This window comes from Meles meles, chromosome 2, assembly GCF_922984935.1.
Source record: "Meles meles chromosome 2, mMelMel3.1 paternal haplotype, whole genome shotgun sequence".
NCBI lineage: Eukaryota > Metazoa > Chordata > Mammalia > Carnivora > Mustelidae > Meles > Meles meles.
Genome location: NC_060067.1, coordinates 77,184,558 through 77,203,972, shown reverse-complemented (window position 1 = coordinate 77,203,972; position 19,415 = coordinate 77,184,558).

Sequence of the window (19,415 nt, the reverse complement as noted above, 5' to 3'; positions counted from 1 at the left end):
TACATTCTGTGGGTTTGGACAAGTGTATAATGACATGTACTCATCATTATAATATCATACACAGTATTTTCCTGTCCTAAAAATTTTCTGTGTTCTACTCATTCACCCTTCCCATCCCCAATCTCTGGACCCTTGATCTTTTTACTCTTTCCATTGTTTTGCCTTTCCATGATGTCATAGAGTTGGAATCATTCAATGTGTAGCCTTCTCAGACTGGCTTTTTTACGTAACAATATGCATTCAATGTACTTTCATGTCTTTTCATGATCTGATAGCTCATTTCTTTTTCGTGCTAAATAATATCCCATTATTTGGTTGTGTCACAGTGTATTTATCAATTCACTGACTGAAGGACATCTTCCCAACTACCAATGATATTGAACATCTTTTTATGTATTTATTTGCCATCTTTAGGCAGTCATTGGTAAAATGTCTGTTCAAAAGTTTTGCCCATCCTTATATAGAGTTGTCTATATTTGAATTTAGAGGGTTCTTTATTACAGACACAACTGCTTTGTCAGATATGTGTTTCGCAAATACTTTCAGCCTGTGGCTTGTATTTATATTTTCTTTCTTTCTTTTTCTTTTTTTTTTACAGTGCTTTTTGAAGAGTAAAAGTTTTAAATATTGATGAATTCCAGTGAATATTATTTTTTTTTGTTTTACATATTGTGCTTTTGGTGTCATAGCTAAGAAATTGTAATCTAACACCACAAATTTTTTCACAGATGTTTTCTTTTATAATATGTAAGTTTTATATTTCACATTTAGTTTTATAAATGATTTGGAAGTACGGATCAAGGCATTTTGCATATTAATGTGCAATAATTACAACATCATTTGTTGAATTACCTTGGGACTTTATATCACTGTACCATATATGTGTGGGTTCTATTTTTGGACCTTGTAGTATATTCCATTACCTATATGTCTATATTTTCCTTTATACCACATTGTCTTGGTCACAGAAATTTTATAGAAAATCTGGAAATTAGGCAGTTGGAATCCTCTGACTTTGTCATTTTCCAAAACTGTTGATGCATTTAGTTCTTTTGAATGTCCATACAATTTTATAAGTAACTTGTCTATTTTTACAAAAAAAAAAAAAAAAAAATCCTGGTGCCTCTACCGGAATTGCCTTAAATCTGTAGATCAATTTGGGAAGAATTAGCATCTTAACAAATGTGTCTTCTACTTATATCTGTCCATTTTTTGGATCATGCTGGATTTGTTTTATCACAATTTGTAGTTTTTTTTTCTTTTAATATGATTCACTTATTTTGTTAGATTTATACCCAAGTGATTAATGTTTTTGTTTGCTATTGTATATGCGTGATATTGCAATGTAATAACAAATACATATTTTTGTCTTCATCTCTGGCTCCTGCCCAGAACTCCAAAATCTTTGTAATTTTCTAAGCAGTAAAAATGCTAGGAACATCTTTTATTCTAATGTTTGAATTTTGACCTTGGTTCATGACACAGAGCTCCTAAATGCCTTGGAATTTCCTAGGTGAGAGGAGCATTGTTTGTTCTAATGGGACAACATTTTCTGAGCTCGTGGATAGCTTCAGAATGGGGATTGACCACCACACCAAGCCACAATTAGAAGTATGGAACTTTCAGAGAAAAGAGGAGCTGAAGCTTGAGTTAATAACCGACCATGCCTACATGAGGAAGCCTCCATAAAAATCCCTGAACTTCTGGTTTGGTGAATATATCCATACTCCAACTCACAGGAACAGAAGCTCCTCTGCTCAGAACCCTTCTGGATCTTGCCTTATATATATCTTCATCTGGCATACTTCTGTATCCTTTATCATATCTTTTATTACATAATAAGCAGGTAAATATAAATAAACACTCCTCTGAGTTTTCTGTGTCATTCTAACAAATTATTGAATGCAAAAATGGGGTTTCAGGTACCCAGATTTAGCTAGCTGGTCAGAAGTACATGTGACAACCTGAGACTTGTGCCTGGCATCTAAAGTGAGGCAGTCTTGTGAGACTGAATCCTTAACTCCTGGGATCTGGTCCTACCTGTAGTTAGATAATGCCAGAATCAAATTTAATTTTAGGACACTAAGCTGATGTAGAGAATTAGTCAGTCTCTGGTCACAGAAATGAAGTGATACGACTAGTAGAGGAAAAACAGGAGAGTTTTTTCTACAGTACTATTTTTATTTTAATCCAATTAAAAAAAAAAGAAACTAGCCCTTTATCTGATATGTCGTTTGCAAATATCTTCTCCCATTCTGTCAGTTGTCTTTTGGTTTTGTTAACTGTTTCCTTTGCTGTGCAAAAGCTTTGGATCTTGATGAAATCCCAATAGTTCATTTTTGCCCTTGCTTCCCTTGCCTTTGCCGTTGTTCCTAGGAAGATGTTGCTACGGCTGAGGTCGAAGAGGTTGCTGCCTGCATTCTCCTCAAGGATTTTGATGGATTCCTTTCTCACATTGAGGTCCTTCATCCATTTGGAGTCTATTTTCGTGTGTGGTGTAAGGAAGTGGTCCAATTTCATTTTTCTGCATGTGGCTGTCCAATTTTCCCAGCACCATTTATTGAAGAGGCTGTCTTTTTTCCATTGGACATTCTTTCCTGCTTTGTCCAAGATTAGTTGACCATAGAGTTGAGGGTCGATTTCTGGGCTCTCTATTCTGTTCCACTGATCTATGTGTCTGTTTTTGTGCCAGTACCATGCTGTCTTGATGATGACAGCTTTGTAATAGAGCTTGAAATCCAGAATTGTGATGCCACCAACTTTGGCTTTCTTTTTCAATATTCCTTTGGCTATTCGAGGTCTTTTCTGGTTCCATATAAATTTTAGGATTATTTGTTCCATTTCTTTGAAAAAAATGGATGGTATTTTGATAGGGATTGCATTAAATGTGTAGATTGCTTTAGGTAGCATAGACATTTTCACAATATTTATTCTTCCAATCCAGGAGCATGGAACATTTTTCCATTTTTTTGTGTCTTCCTCAATTTCTTTCATGAGTACTTTATAATTTTCTGTGTATAGATTCTTAGTCTCTTTGGTTAGGTTTATTCTTAGGTATCCAAAATCTATAAGGAACTTAGCAAACTCAACACCCAAAGAACAAACAATCCAATCAAGAAATGGGCAGAGGACATGAACAGACATTTCTGCAAAGAAGACATCCAGATGGCCAACAGACACATGAAAAAGTGCTCCACATCACTCGGCATCAGGGAAATACAAATCAAAACCACAATGAGATATCACCTCACACCAGTCAGAATGGCTAAAATTAACAAGTCAGGAAATGACAGATGCTGGCGAGGATGTGGAGAAAGGGGAACCCTCCTCCACTGTTGGTGGGAATGCAAGCTGGTGCAACCACTCTGGAAAACAGCATGGAGGTTCCTCAAAATGTTGAAAATAGAACTACCCTATGACCCAGCAATTGCACTATTGGGTATTTACCCTAAAGATACAAACACAGTGATCCGAAGGGGCACGTGTACCCGAATGTTTATAGCAGCAATGTCTACAATAGCCAGACTATGGAAAGAACCTAGATGTCCATCAACAGATGAATGGATAAAGAAGAGGTGGTATATATACACAATGGAATACTATGCAGCCATCAAAAGAAATGAAATCTTGCCATTTGCGACGACGTGGATGGAACTAGAGCGTATCATGCTTAGTGAAATAAGTCAAATGGAGAAAGACAACTATCATATGATCTCCCTGATATGAGGACATGGAGAAGCAACATGGGGGGGGGGAGGGGGATAGGAGAAGAATAAATGAAATAAGATGGGATTGGGAGGGAGACAAACCATAAATGACTCTTAATCTCATAAAACAAACTGGGGGTTGCTGGGGGGATGTGGGATTGGGAGAGGGGGAGCGGGCTATGGACATTGGGGAGGGGAGGCGAACCATAAGAGACTATGGACTCTGAAAAACAACCTGAGGGTTTTGAAGGGTCAGGGGTGGGAGGTTGGGGCAACCTGAGGGTTTTGAAGGGTCAGGGGTGGGAGGTTGGGGGAACAGGTGGTGGGTAATGGGGAGGGCACGTTTTGCATGGAGCACTGGGTGTTGTGTAAAAAGAATGAATACTGTTACGCTGAAAAAATAAAAAAAAAAAAAGAAACTAACTGAAATTTTGGAATACTGACCTTGAATCCTTTGATATTTCTAAACTCACATATGAGTTCTTATTACTTTTTTGTAGATTCTTTTGAATTACCAACATAAAATAATCATGTCTTCTGAGTATGCAGACAATAATTTCTTCTTTTGAATCTGTCTGTATTTATTTATTTATTTGTTTGTTTTTTATTTTGTCTCATTGCATTGGCTTGAACCTTCATTGCAAGGTAGAATAATGATGAGGAGAGCACATATACTTGCCTATTACTAATCATAGGGACAACACTCAGGTGTTCACCATCAATAACAATATAAGTCGTACTTTTTTTTTGTTGATTGTCTTAACCATATTAATGGAGTCTTCAATTCATACTTTGCTGACAGTTTTTGTTTTACTCAAGAATGATATTTGAACGTTTCAATTTTATTTTTCTGTATCAGTTCAGTTGATCATACAGATTTCATTGTTTAGTCTGCTCATTGGTGAATTACAATTACTGTTTTCTGAATGCTGAAACAACTTTAAATTTCCAAGAAAAGCCAACTTGATCATAATGTAGTATCAACTTTTATATTTCTTTTTAAAAATATTTTATTTATTTATTTGACACAGAGAGAGAGAGAGATCTCAAGTAAGCAGAGAGGCAGGCAGAGAGAGAGGAGGAAGCAGGCTCCCTGCTGAGAAGAGGCCCAAAGATGCGGCCCCATACAATTGCTGGGTTGTAGGGTAGGTCTGTTTTTAACTCTTTGAGGAACCTCCATATTGTTTTCCAGAGTGGCTGCTCCAGTTTGCATTGCCACTGATAGTGCAAAGTCCTGTCTCTGCGCCCTTGCCAACACCTGCTGTGTCAAATGACTAAAAGTCATTAGTTCTTTTCCCTTTTCCATTATCACTCTTTGGAAGGAAGTCACTCTGCAAAACCCACACTTAAGAACTGGGGAGTAATGTTCAATCTCTTTGAAGTCAGAATATCTATATAAATTATTTATAATTTTCCTGACAAGGAGATTTGTCTCTTCTTCACTTATTTATTCAAAAATTTCTTAATACCGCTATGCACTAGTAACTATTCTACACTGATGAGATTATATTAAAGGGTCATAAAACAGACAATTGAAAAGAACTCCTAGTGGCAATAGTCAGAACAATTTGAGCAAACACATAAATAAATTAGTATTCATTTATAACCCAAAGATAAAATGAATATCCATGAGTTCATATTGATGTAAGTAAATGATTGAAGGAATAAATGCATCAGAGAGAAAAGACAAAGCTCCTATGCAAAAGTATTCTAAATAGTTGATTTAGATACCCCACCTTCAACGAAGTGGGGCATAATTTCCCATCCGTAAGTGTGGGCTACCCATAGTAATTTCCTTCTAAAAAGTGCACTATGGCAAGATAAAAATTAACTTTCCAGTGAAACATGCAGAGTAAATTTACTCCACAGTAACTTCACAGCAGAGAAATCCGTCAAACACTACCTCAGCCAGGTGATCAATGTCAACATCTGTAGTGAAAATCACATGGATGGTATTTACCTTTGATATCATGTGTTAGAAATAGGATTTTATTTTCTGTTCTTTCTCTAAAAGACCCATGATCCAAATGTAAATAGAAAAAAAAATAAGAAAACTTTTAATACAGAGTCATTCTACAAAATATCTGACTAGCGTTTCTCACTACTATAAATATCAAAAACAAGGGGAATCTGGAAAACCATCACAGCCAAGAATAATTAGCATAAAGAAACACAACGACTAAATGTATGCAATATCCTGGATAGGATCTTGAAACAGAACAAGGATATTAGGTAAAAATCAAGGAAATCTGAAGAAAGCATGGGCTTTAGCTAATAATAATGTATAAATATTGGTTCAGGAATTATAACAAAGGTGTTATATTATAAGATGTTAATAGTAGGGGAACCAGTGGGGGTAGATGGAAACTGTGCTTTCTTTCCATTTTTCTGTATAAACTGTATTAAGCAAGAAAGTTTATTTCAAACAAAATAACTTAAGAAATACACTGAAGAGGGATGCCTGGGTGACTCGGTGTGTTAAAGCATCTGCCTTCGGCTCAGGTCATGATCCCAGGGTCCTGAGATAGAGCCCCGCATCGGGCTCTCTGCTCAGCAGGGAGCCTGCTTCCCTTCCTCTCTCTGCCTGCTTCTCTACCTGCTTATGATCTCTGTCTGTCAAATAAATAAATAAAATCTTTAAAAAAAATACACTGAAGAAATACTTATTTAGTCATAACGTAGCACATATATGCTTATATATGCATACACATCTACCTCGGGGATCACAAAATCACTTAAGAAATTAAAACTCTAAAAGGAGAGAAGACAATGGGATGGAAAATATCCATGCATCTCAAATGTAGATTTGAAGTATGTACTGTCTGACTGCAGATTAAAGTTACAAATTTTTCAAGTCTCTGCAGATATGCTGAATTTAGAACAAATAGGAACCCCAGGGTTAGGTGCTTTGCAGTCCATCTGATTACAGCTTCAGAATTTTAAGGGGATTCTATCTGTAATAAGTGCTTCTCCATCACCCTTTTTATTCTCTCCTTGGAAAATGTGTTCAGTGGCATTTGTCCTTAACAGTGGAACCTGAATTTCTGTATTATCACATATATAACAGTATATATTCTTTCCCACAAGAAATAATTATGGTGCCAGACATATGTCAAAGGCTCTTGTCATTCACTATGTGGAGAATGAATTTATCCTCATAAATTTCTCTTCAGATATGTGTAATGACTAGCAATTTGCTATCATTTCTGCTGACCAGGTAGCAATAGCTACATTCATTTTGTATGAAATAAGAAGTAAATGTATTATGTATATAAAATCACATTATCATTATGCATTTCCTACAAAACAACTAAGGTCCAATATTTGGAAAATAATCCCATTTGGGGTATTTCTGGCAAAGAGACAGTACCTATTTCTTATAAAAATGTCTTTTGTGCAAGAGTATTCTGTCATTGCTTTTGTGACTTTCCAATTTTAGGTGAGGTTGAGAAAATCAGGAATAATCGTAATCCCTGAAATAGACTCTGTGTGTTTGGGTCCCTGAACAAACACAGTATTTCAAATCACTATCTTTGGGAATTTTCCCCTGCATATAAGAGACACAACTTTTGTGCAAAAATAGCTCTAGTGGCTGTAGTAGGAAAAAAGGAGAGTAAATGTTTTAACTGATACATTTTTTTTCCATAGAGAACCTAGAAATTTTTAAATTATGTTATAAGTGCTGAGGATTCTATTATTCAAACATTCATTAATAAAATTATTTGGGGATCATAAAGTTTACCAAAAAAGGTGAGCAAAAAATAAAATAAACACAATTTAATTTTTTTTAATATTTTATTTATTTATTTGACAGAGAGAGGTCACAAGTAGGCAGAGAGGCAGGCAGAGAGAGAGGGAGAAACAGGCTCCCCACTGAGCAGAGAGCCCGACGCGGGGCTCGATCCCAGGACCCTGAGATCATGACCTGAGCCAAAGGCAGAGGCTAAACCATTGAGCCACCCAGGCGCCCCAACACACAATTTAATTTTAAACAAAAGTTATTTCAGAAAAGGCTATGGTAAAAATATATAATGATTTCGATTTGTATGGCAGAAATGCACTTTTGACCAAAAATGATGTGTGTGCAACTTTATTCTAAAGTTGGTTATTTATTACATGTTGCACAAGTCATTTTTACCTAGATTTATCTATAGTACTCTTCTTTACATAGATTCTTGTAGGTATAAAATAATCAAGTGTTGGGATGCCTGGGTGACTCAATTGGTTAAGCAACTGCTGTAGGCTCAGGTCATGATCCCAGGGTCCTGGGATGGAGTTCCACATTGGGCTCCTTGCTCAGTGGGGAGTCTGCTTCTCCCTCTGCCTGGTCTGCCTGACACTCCCCCTGCTTGTGTACTCTCTCTCTCTCTCAAATAAATAAATAAAATCTTAAAAAAAAAATCAAGTGTCAATTTTTTTTCTTTTTTAAGTTTGCCTAAAAGAAACTATTTTAGAATTTAGTGAGTAAAGCACTTTTTTTTTTAAATGGTAAAGTTAAAATCTCATTTCTGTTACAAGATAACCACTTTAAAAAACTTTCTCTATCCAGATGAGAACACATTAAGAGAGTATATTTGAAACAATAAACAAAGATATTTAAAGATCATAAAGAAATTATTTCAAAACTATTTTTTTCAATCATATATCCCCTTTAAAAATACTACATTTTCGGTACAAATATCTGTAATCTCTCTAAAAATATTATGTTAGCACAGTATTTGTCATGAAACTTGCTTTAAACAGATCATGGATTACTACTGGTGAATATATCTTAGATTCATGCAGAGGTAGCATATTGATAGGCTACTACAGATATGTTGAGAAAGGTTGGTAAGTTACTCTAGACCCAACTATATAGTACAGGCAGAATTGGTGTCCAATTGAATGATATTCTGTGATGGTTTTATAACTTAATAAATGCTATCTTTTCCATATTTACCAATTTCACCAATAAATACTCAGCGAAAATGGAAAATATAATCCAATCAGTTATTTGAAAATATAAAATATCTTACAGTTATTTCAGTAACTTGAAATGTTTTACTCAACCAAATTTAACAGTTTTGCCAATTTAAAAATGCACAAAACCAAAATTTAAGTTAGATTATTTGCCTTGTAAACATATAAACATTACAAGTTAGTCTTTTAAAACAAATCTGGGTAATTTAAGGTGAACACTCTTTTTGTCTTAGAATTTCTTATTTACTATCTAAAATAGGAAATATTTCTATGTAGTTGTATTACCTTCTATCATAATTAGTGAGTCTGAATCACAAGTTTCCAAATGATTCTAGGAGCCTATTTTATCTGCACAGGAAGAAATATTTGGATGAAACATTTTGTAAAATTGAACCAGTTTGTATGTTATGAAACTAACACCCACTTCCATATGTTCATGTTAATTAATTTCAGAGTGTTAGTTTGCTGTCATGTAGACAAATCCATAAAAGAGCATAGACCACTCTACCCTCAAGATAGTGAATGACAAGACTTTGGCAGCAGATGGTGACTAGGTCATTCCTTTTTCCATCTAGAATCATACCTGACTAGATTAGAAAACACAGAAATATCATGAGAAATATCATATATTCTTTATTCCTGGACTGCCTAACTCAGAGTAGTAGATAAGAAAATCAAATTTGTGTCTGGAGATGGTGGGGAAATCAGAGCATTAATACCTTTATTGATTCTCCCATTGAGTTTTGTACCATATTTTAGATGGGCCAACTGATGAAAATCAGACTTATGTCCTGATATTAAAGATAAAATTCACCTGAAGAATTTATGAAAAGTTGGATGAAAAATCAACAATTTTCCAGTTCTCTGAAGAGAACTAACAAGGTTTGAATAGAAAGGGCAGAGTATTCCAGAAACTATTAACAGGTAGTTGGCTCACAGAATAAATAGTTCCATATGCACCTTGATGATTTAGATCAATGTCAAAATTATTTATATAAACACATAGAGTTAACAGAGTGAAATGTTTGTTTATACTGATTTTCCATTAAGATGAAGGGACAAGTGAAAGAACAAATGGATGTCATTCATACTGCATGTAATAACTGAAGACAAAATAATTTTATGAACCAATCTCTTTTAAATATCATAGACTTAAATAAAACCTGCAATGAATATTTGCTGAATTGAGTTAGTTTCTACATGTGGTTAATTGGTAATTCTTAACTCAGAAAATTCATGCTTCAGCTTTTTTTTCTCTCTCTCTTTTTTTAGGTTAAAATTTTTCTTTCATAATAATTAAAGTAAAAATTTAAGTTAATACTTTTGTTGATAAAATGCTAAATACATGTGTATTTTCTTGTCTTTTTCCTTCAATTCTTGCCATACCATTTCTTGTTTATCTTGCTGTAGTATTTTGTTTGGTCTGGTTGAATTTGGATGTTGATGGTGTAAGTTATTAGTTTCCCAAGTAGAATGTCCATTAAGTTGATTTAGATTACTTAGCAAGAAAGCTAAATATCACAATAAATGGAGGAGATAACCTCGACATGTAGGTTGGAATAACCCGTTTTCCAAGAATTAAATTTCCTTTAACCTTACAATGTGCATAGCATTTATTGATCATTGATAAATCTTCAAGGATTATATCCTTTTTAGAATCGTCATAATTAAAATATGAACTAGAAAAGTGCCCTGTTTGATGATAGCTGAAAACAATCTGAATATATGGTTCTCTAAGAATACTACGTGCTAAACAAAGGTGCTAAATAAGGTAGACAACATTTATTTTCTATCACACTGATGTAGTTTTTTTTTTGTTTTTTTTTTCCATTTTATTTATTTTTTCAGTGTAACAGTATTCATTCTTTTTGCACAACACCCAGTGCTCCATGCAAAACGTGCCCTCCCCATTACCCACCACCTGTTCCCCCAACCTCCCACCCCTGACCCTTCAAAACCCTCAGGTTGCCCCAACCTCCCACCAACATTCAAAAACTACATCAGTAAATGAAACTGATGTAGTTTTTGAATGTTGGTGAGGTCCAGACCTGATGGCCAAGAAAGCATTTCTTGAGACATCTTTGGTGCAAAAAGTGGTTTTATTAAAGCATAGGGACAGGATCTATGGGAAGAAAGAGCTGTTGCACTGGGGAGATGAGGAATGATTATATTCTTGGGAGTTGGGGGAGGCAAGGAAAAAGGGAGGAGTCCAAAAGGATTTTCATATGCTAAAGAATATCATTAGGATACTTGAGGCCTGGCTATCCCAAGTTAAGGTTATGTTTCCTTCTAGTATGTCATTAATGGTTAAGGTAGTTGGGAGCTTCCTGGAGGAACATTATACTCTGCCTATCTCAGGTCCTTGTCAACAATGGGCTGCAAGTCATAAAGAAATTGATTTTCTTAGGGATGGCTTAGTCTGTTAAATGTCTGCTTTGGGCTCAGGTTATGATCCCTGCGTCCTGGGACTGAGTTCCACATTGGGTTCCTTGCTCAGTGAGAGGCCTGCTTCTACCACTGCCTGCTACTCCCCTTGCTTGTGCGCACTCTCTCTCTCTCTCTCTCTCTGACAAATAAATAAATTAAATCTTAAATTTAATTTTGTTTACTTTCTCTTCTGCCTTGGTTTCCCACATCACTATGGAGGGGAATGTGATATTAAGGGTCCAGGAAATTGATATATGGGTGTCTGGAAGTTAGGGTATGGATAAGAATTCTTTTTCCTTATAAATCACTAAGACATTGGTTATTTGATGGAGATTCATGCCTTGTAGGACTGTGATCTTAGTTAACCATTTGGGTTTTTTTTCCTTCCCTTAGTTTTATGGCAGCCAAAAGTGCCTGAGAAATGTCACAGTTTGTCCTCGGCTTGCCTTCTGCTCCCTCATAAGCAATACATAGTATTTAGTAATGTTTTAAGATAATCATGTCTTATATTTGACTGACCAACAAGTCTATGCTGTGTTTTAACCTTTAAAAATGTAACATAAGGACAAATATTTTTGCTCAAAATTGAGGGTAAATAGCAATTACATCAGTGTCAATATATCATATTATCACATGCAACTTTGCTGATTATGTTTTCATTTTGTTTAAACAATGATATCAAAAAATTACATTGTTGAAAAATACAGGTAAAATGAAAAAATACACTTTAAAATAGGAAGCAGATAAATAGGCTTACACATGTTTTCTTTATTCTTTTATCTGCTCATTAATTCCCAAAATTATAGCATAATTTCAAATTATTTTCATCCTTTGGCAATGTTTTAGATCATCTTCAGAAGATAGTTGTAATTATTGTAATAGTTATTTTATGGTTTAATTCTTGTCCCTGATCTTCAAAACATACTCTATATACATTATGTTATAATGGATATTGCTTTTAGTGATGTTATTTTCCCATTCGTACTTTTGGGGAAAGTTAACTTCATAATACAAATAAGTGATGTGTCATGAATTTATTTATGTGAATTCTTGTTAGATTAGCTCTTGAGAATCACCTAATGATAAAGGCACAGGGCAATAAACTTTTTTGATTTTGTGTTCTAACCTCAGAGGAATAGCTTGAGGGACTATTGTGCAGACCATAAAAAGCTATGTTGAATACAATTAAAAATAAAGGAGACATTTTATGATAAGACCACGTTAACTTTTGTAGTTATTTCAGTATTTTCATTTTTTTAACCGTCAGACATGCCAGATTTTCTTATGTATTTCTTAAAAATCAAAAAAACAAGCAAACAAAAAAACTCACACTGTTGTTCCTAAGAGAAACAAATGCAATAACTTTGTAGGTTATCATCATTTCATGTTATAAATTAATATGCTCCAAGAATTCTAATGTTTTTCCTTCATTCGACTAGCATCTTTCCTTCCATAAATTACAAAGAAAGCAATGAAAAACAATTTACATGAAAAATCTTTGGTTAACTCTGAAAGACTCTCATGCTGTTTTTACTTTTAATTATTTATTTATTTATTGGAATTTGCTATCACAAGTTAGTTTTTCCACTAGAAAATCAAGTTGGCTTCATTTATAGCTACCAGTCTAAGTGAGTATGTCTAGTAGCAGAGTAGAGTAGAATGATCTACCCTGAATCTCTCTGACATCTATTCTATTATATCATACATGGATTCTTCTAGATTATTTATAAATATCTCTCAAATTAAGTTTTTGATTTGCATATTTAATTTGTTTAAGAAAGGGTATGATGGCCTCTAGTGGTACAGAAAGAAACATCACTGCTTACATTTTCAAAACAATAACAAAAATATTTTCAAAAGAAATGAAATCTTGCCATTTGCGACGACGTGGATGGAACTAGAGCGTATCATGCTTAGTGAAATAAGTCAATCGGAGAAAGACAACTGTCATATGATCTCCCTGATATGAGGACATGGAGAAGCAACATGGGGGGTTAGGGGGATAGGAGAAGAATAAATGAGACAAGATGGGATTGGGAGGGAGACAAACCATAAATGACTCTTAATCTCACAAAACAAACTGGGGGTTGCTGGGGGGAGGTGGGATTGGGAGAGGGGGAGGGGGCTATGGACATTGGGGAGGGTAAGTGCTATCGTGAGTGCTGTGAAGTGTGTAAACCTGGCGATTCACAGACCTGTACCCCTGGGGATAAAAATACATTATATGTTTATAAAAATAAAACTATCAAATTCATGCACATGTTCATGGCACATTGTAATTTTTTTAAATAATTACTCAATACATTTACGCACATAAACAGTAAAATACACTCAGTTGTTACATACATAAAGTGCATACTTATGTATATGTTATAAGGTTATTGAATGTGTTTCATTGTAGGGGTATGAGTTATTGATGACATAATGAGAATTTAAGAATTTAGGAGATTTATTCACAATTTAGGATATGCATTAAATATAGCTACCCTTGTGAACAATCATAATACCTACAATAATAATAGTTAGTAGTAACTGAAAATTTATTATGTGCCAAGAACTGTGCTGTTTTACATAGAGCAGAATTTTTAACATTGCAATAACCAGATCAGTTCACATCATTGTAATTCATATTTTATAGCAAAGGAAACTAAGCTTCAAGAATGTACATTTTTAAGTTAACATCGCATACTTATGGGCAGATATAGGTTTCATACTCAAGTTTTCTGTCTCCAGACTCCAAAATCTCAATAACTGCTTTATATCAATCAAAATTGTGATGATATTTTATAAGAATCAATAAAAGTTGTTTTTTTAGTGGTATACAATTTTAATATAAAAGTACTTACTGAAAATAAACTTTTTGAAAGATCGTGACTATTAAAACGTATTTGTTTTTGTGCTTAAAATGTAAGTCAAAGTCTCAATTTCAAACTCTTTTATAAAATGCCGACATTTTTAATTTTTATGTTGGACTTAATGGATGGCATACTTTACCAGGTGGTACCAAATAGAAACAATAAAACCCAGCAGATCCTTAACTATAGAAAACAGGAGCACCTGGGTGGCTTAAGGGGTTAAGCCTCTCTGCCTTTGGCTCAGGTCATGATCTCATATGTCTAGGACAGAGATCCACTTCGGGCTTCCTGCTCAGTAGAGAGCCTGCTTCTCCTTCTCCCTCTTCTCTATTTCTCTCTGTCAAATAAATTAATAAAAATCTTTAAAACAAAAAACTGCAGAGAACAAATTGATGGTTACTGGAGGGGAGATGGGCAGGGAATAGTCTAGATGGGTGATGGGGATTAAGGAGGGCACTTGTCATGACCACTGGGTGTTGTATGTAAATGATGAATTACTAAAATCTACATCTGAAACTAATATTATACTATGTTAAGTAATTGGAATCTATATAAGAACTAAAAAAAATTTGTTGTTATCTTATTTGGGAAACAGAATATTTTTTTAAAGATTTTATTTATTTATTTGAGAAAGAGAGATATCACAAGTTGGAAAGACAGAGAGAGAGGGAGAAGCAAACTCCCTGCTGAGCAAGGGAGCCCCATGTGGGACTCTAGCCCAGGACCCTGGGATGATGACTTGAGCTTAAAGCCAAACACTTAAACAACTGAGCCACCCAGGTGCCGAGACCGAATAATTTTAACAACTGGATACTGTTAAGTGAAACAAACTGGTACCTGTTTACTCAGAAATGTTCTTAGGAATGACTAAATAAAGATTTCCATAATTTTGCTAAGTTAGCATGTAACAATATTCCTTCCCTTCCTTCCTTTTCTTACTCCCTCTTCTTCATTCTTTCCCTCCAACTCTTCCTTCCTTTTGTATTATATCTGATTTTCCCCCCTAAATATACATGCATTAAAATGGACTGATTTTGGTGTACAAGTCTGAGAGTTTAGAATATGTGTGTGTGTGTGTGTGTGTGTGTGTGTGTGTGTGTGTGTGTGTGAGAGAGTGTGTGTGTGTGAGAGTGTGTGTGTGTGTGTAGTTTGTCTGATGACCACTATGATTAGGCTATGGAAGAGTTTTACCACCCAAAAAACTCAACCATACTGCCCCTTTGTAGTCAACACTCCCTCCAAACCTAACCTCTGTCACAGATTGATCTCCATTCCTATAGTTTTCCTTTTCTAGAATATTATATAAATGGGATCATATGGTATGCAGCATTTTGAAATTGGTTTCTTTATCTAGGCTGTTATTACTCCATGGCTTGGATACACTTATAGTCTGTTTATCCATTTACCTGTTAAAGGAATTTTGTGTTGTGTTTATTATACAATGATCATGAAGAAACATTCATGCTCACTTTTTGTGTGAATGTAAGTTTTCATTTCTCTAAAGTAAATAGCTTGCCGGTATAGGGCAATTTTGTTTCATATTATATGTCAAACTGATCTGTTTTTAACTTTCAGATTCTCTTTTGAAAAAAAGATTCTTTGCCAGTCCGTATTATTTTTTGCTTTCTGTTCATTTTCCCTGAGCAAAACTATCAAAATGTCTAGATTTATTTATTTATTTATTTGCTTATATTATTTTTAAATACTTTATTTATTTATTTTACAGAAAGTGAGAGCGAGAGAGAGCACAATCATGGGGGCTGCAGAGGGAGGGGGGAAAACAGGCTCCCCACCAAGCAGGGAGCCCAAACTGGGACTCATTCCAGGATCCTGGGATCACGACTTGAACCAAAGGCAGATGCTTAATCTACTGAGCCACCTTTAAAGGAGCCCCTTTAGCTTGTGTTTAAAAGATTACTTATTTTAGAGTCATCTAGATAGCTCAGTAGGTTCAGTTTTTGACTCCTGGTTGTGTCTCAAGTCTTGTTCTCATTGGTCCTCAGACTTAGAATTACCTGGAGTCCAGCTTCTGGGGTCTGCTCTGTGCTCAGTGGGGAGTTGGCTTGAATATTCTCTTTTTCTGCCCATCCTCTCACTGGATCTCTCATTCTTTTTCTCTCAAATAAATAGATAAATATTTTTTAAAAAAGGAAAATATTGTTTACTTTAGTGAAATTTGTAAACCTCTACTTTATTTTCATCATAGTTTTGAGATACTCTGTTTCTATGCTCTCAGTTTTCTTCTATATAAGGAAAAATGACACTGCTGAACTGGGTATTCTATAACTTATGTCATATTTTAACTTATTTTGAAGAACGTTATAATAACTACCTTATCATATAAACATAAATATTTTGTATATGAATTTTCTTTTGATACATATTATTATGCAGCTTTCTAATTCAAATTTGATCTACATTAGTTTATTGATTGAGGAAGGACTTGGGATAAAGTAGAAGGAAGGATATATACCTTATTTTGAAATATTAATTCAGTGCTTCTTCTAATTAGTCATATATTATTAAAGACAGGGAGGCATGTGTTGTTAACAGAGTAGAAAGACAGACTTTGTTGGAGGAGCTGTCATCAACAGCCTTCAGTATGGCAGTAATGATAATGAACATTATGATGTCTTAATAACCATCTCAATTGACTATTAAAATGCAGCATTGCACATTAAAATAATTTTATTACTCCTGAAGAAATTTTCAAGAAATATGCAGTTACTCAATACCTTTCTGCTATTCAGTGGTAACCTATAACTTTCATATGAGTTCTTGCCTTTTCAAAAATTCTGCTGAAAACAAAACAAAACTCTCTCAGGGGAACATAGGTGTCTCAACTGTTAAGCATCTGCATTTTGGCTCAAGTTATGAAGTCCTGGGATGGACACCCACTTTGAGCTCCTTGCTGAGCAGGGAGTCTGCTTCCCCTTCTCCCTCTTCCCCTCCCTCTGCTCATGCTCTCTCTCTCAAATAAATAAATAAAATCTTTAAAAAGAAAACTTTACTTATCTCTCTATCATCTATATCTATCTAATTTGACAACACTATGAGACTCTGATCATCTTCTTAGCTTCTCCTCAAGTACAACAATGTCTTAGACCTGGAATTGTTTATAATATTTTCAGAGAAACATCATTACTATATATATATATATATATATGCATATACATATATTATATATATATATACACATATATATATACACATATATGAATGAAATAGAGTACTGAGAAGATAATACTTATTTTCAGGGCCTCTATAATTTAAGTACAAGATTAAGTTATAGCTGAGAAAGACAAATGAGTCATACATGCAAAAGTTGAAACTTCAAATTTGAAACTATGGATAAATAAAATCTTTTTATAAATTTGATTTCTAATTATGAATGGAAATTTGGATTAAAACTTTGAAGAGGTCCACTTTAATGTAGAATTGATGTTCTATATCAAAGAATTAATAAATTTTGAACATATATAGATTCACACAAAATAGAAATTAGAAGGTGTTATTGGAGGGAATTGTGTTCCTCCAAAATTCATATGTTAAAAGTCCTAACTCCCAGTGTGTGGTTGTATTAAGAGATAAGACCTTTAGGAAGGTTAAATGAGGTTATATGAGTGGGACTGTAATCTAATAGGACTGATATCCTTATAAGAGGGAGAGACACCAGAGATGTGGTTGCAGAGAGAAAAGGCCATGTGAGGACACATGTAAAGCAAGGAAAGGGACCTCAGCAGGAAATAAATCTTTCAACACCTTGATCTTAGACTTTTAGCATCCAGAACTGTGAGAAAATTAATGCCTACTGTTTAAGTCATGCAATCTTTTGGTATTTTGTTATGGAAACCCTAGAAGAACAGTGAAGGAGGAATATCAGTTCAATGGATTTCAGACCATGTCATGAACAGGTATAAGTGTTAGAAATAATTATGCGTGGGCCTCTGGCAGGATTACATTTTTTTGTGGGAGATTAGGTAAAGGGTTTCTGTGATTGACCAAAGGAATGATATTAATGTTAGAGAGAAATTGTCTCTTTGTTCCTCATTTTCTGCCAAAAGCTCTTTCCATTGGTATATCAGAATGGAAACACTGTTACCTTTGGAATAATGACTTTTGTTATTGTGTGGTCGTATGTCACATTTGTTTTTATATGTTTAAACATAGTCATAGTTTATACTATTTTCTGTCATTTATTTCAATTTATATTATCTCCTGTATCTTAACTGTGCCATTAAAATTTTATAAATTTATTCCATAATTATTCATTAATTGATCCTACCATTTTATGCACTGTGTCAAGTTCTATAGTTCTGTTGTAAATAAGCAAAGATAAGACCCTTATGGAGTTTATACTTGACGGTCCAGTATGGAGTTTATACTTGATAATTCATTGTAAACAATGCAAATGCAACTTTCCTGAGGGACATTTATTTGTTATTAATGTTTTACTTATATGTAGTTATTATATACCTATGTATTTAAATTCAGATGAAACTTTTAAATTAATTTCTAAAAGATTTTTTTTAAGAAAAAATATTTGGGTGAAATGGTGTAAATATTTTCTAGTTCTTGATAAATACTTGAAATTTATTCTTGAGGAGATACAATCTGATAAGTATTTGGGAGTGTCTTTCTCACTGCATGTTAGTCAGGAATGAAAGTTAAAAAATGAACTGGTTGCCAACAAATTATCTCTTGATCTTGTCATTATATCTTAAGTTATTAACAGTGAGTTGAATTAGCCCCCCATATTATTATTTTCTAGTTCCTTTGTCAACTTAGGAATTTTACACATTTAAAATTATAGTTCTCATAGTTTTGTATTTTTATGCAGATTATTTAATAATGTTTTCAGTTGACTGTTATATTTGTAGCAAACATAGTTCACATTTATACATCGTTTTCAAAGGTAAATAGTATATTCAAGATTTTAGTGACCTTACTTAGCTCATTTTTTAAAAAGATTTTAGTTATTTATTTGACAGACAGAGATCACAAATAGGCAGAGAAACAGGCAGAAAGAGAGAGGAGGAAGCCGACTCCCTGCTGAGCAGAGAGCCCAATGCAGGGCTCAATCCCAGGACCCTGGGATCATGACATGAGCCAAAGGCAGAGGCTTTATTTAACCCTCTGAGCCACCCAGGCGACCCCTTGCTTAGCTCATTTATAACACATTTTAATCAACTGTGAAAGAGGACCTTGTTTTTATTAGTATAATTAATCTTATGCTACCTGCTCTTTAAATTTGAACTTTGCTTCCCAACTGAACGATACAATTTTCTTCAATAATAATCACTTCATCAGAAAAGGCATGCAATTTAACATAATTTTTTAAAATATTTTATTTATTTATTTTAGATAATGGGGAAAGGAAGAGGGAGAAAATCTTAAGCAGACTCAGTGCTAAGCATGGGTCACAATCCAAGGATCAATCTCACAACCCTGAAATCATAACTTGAGT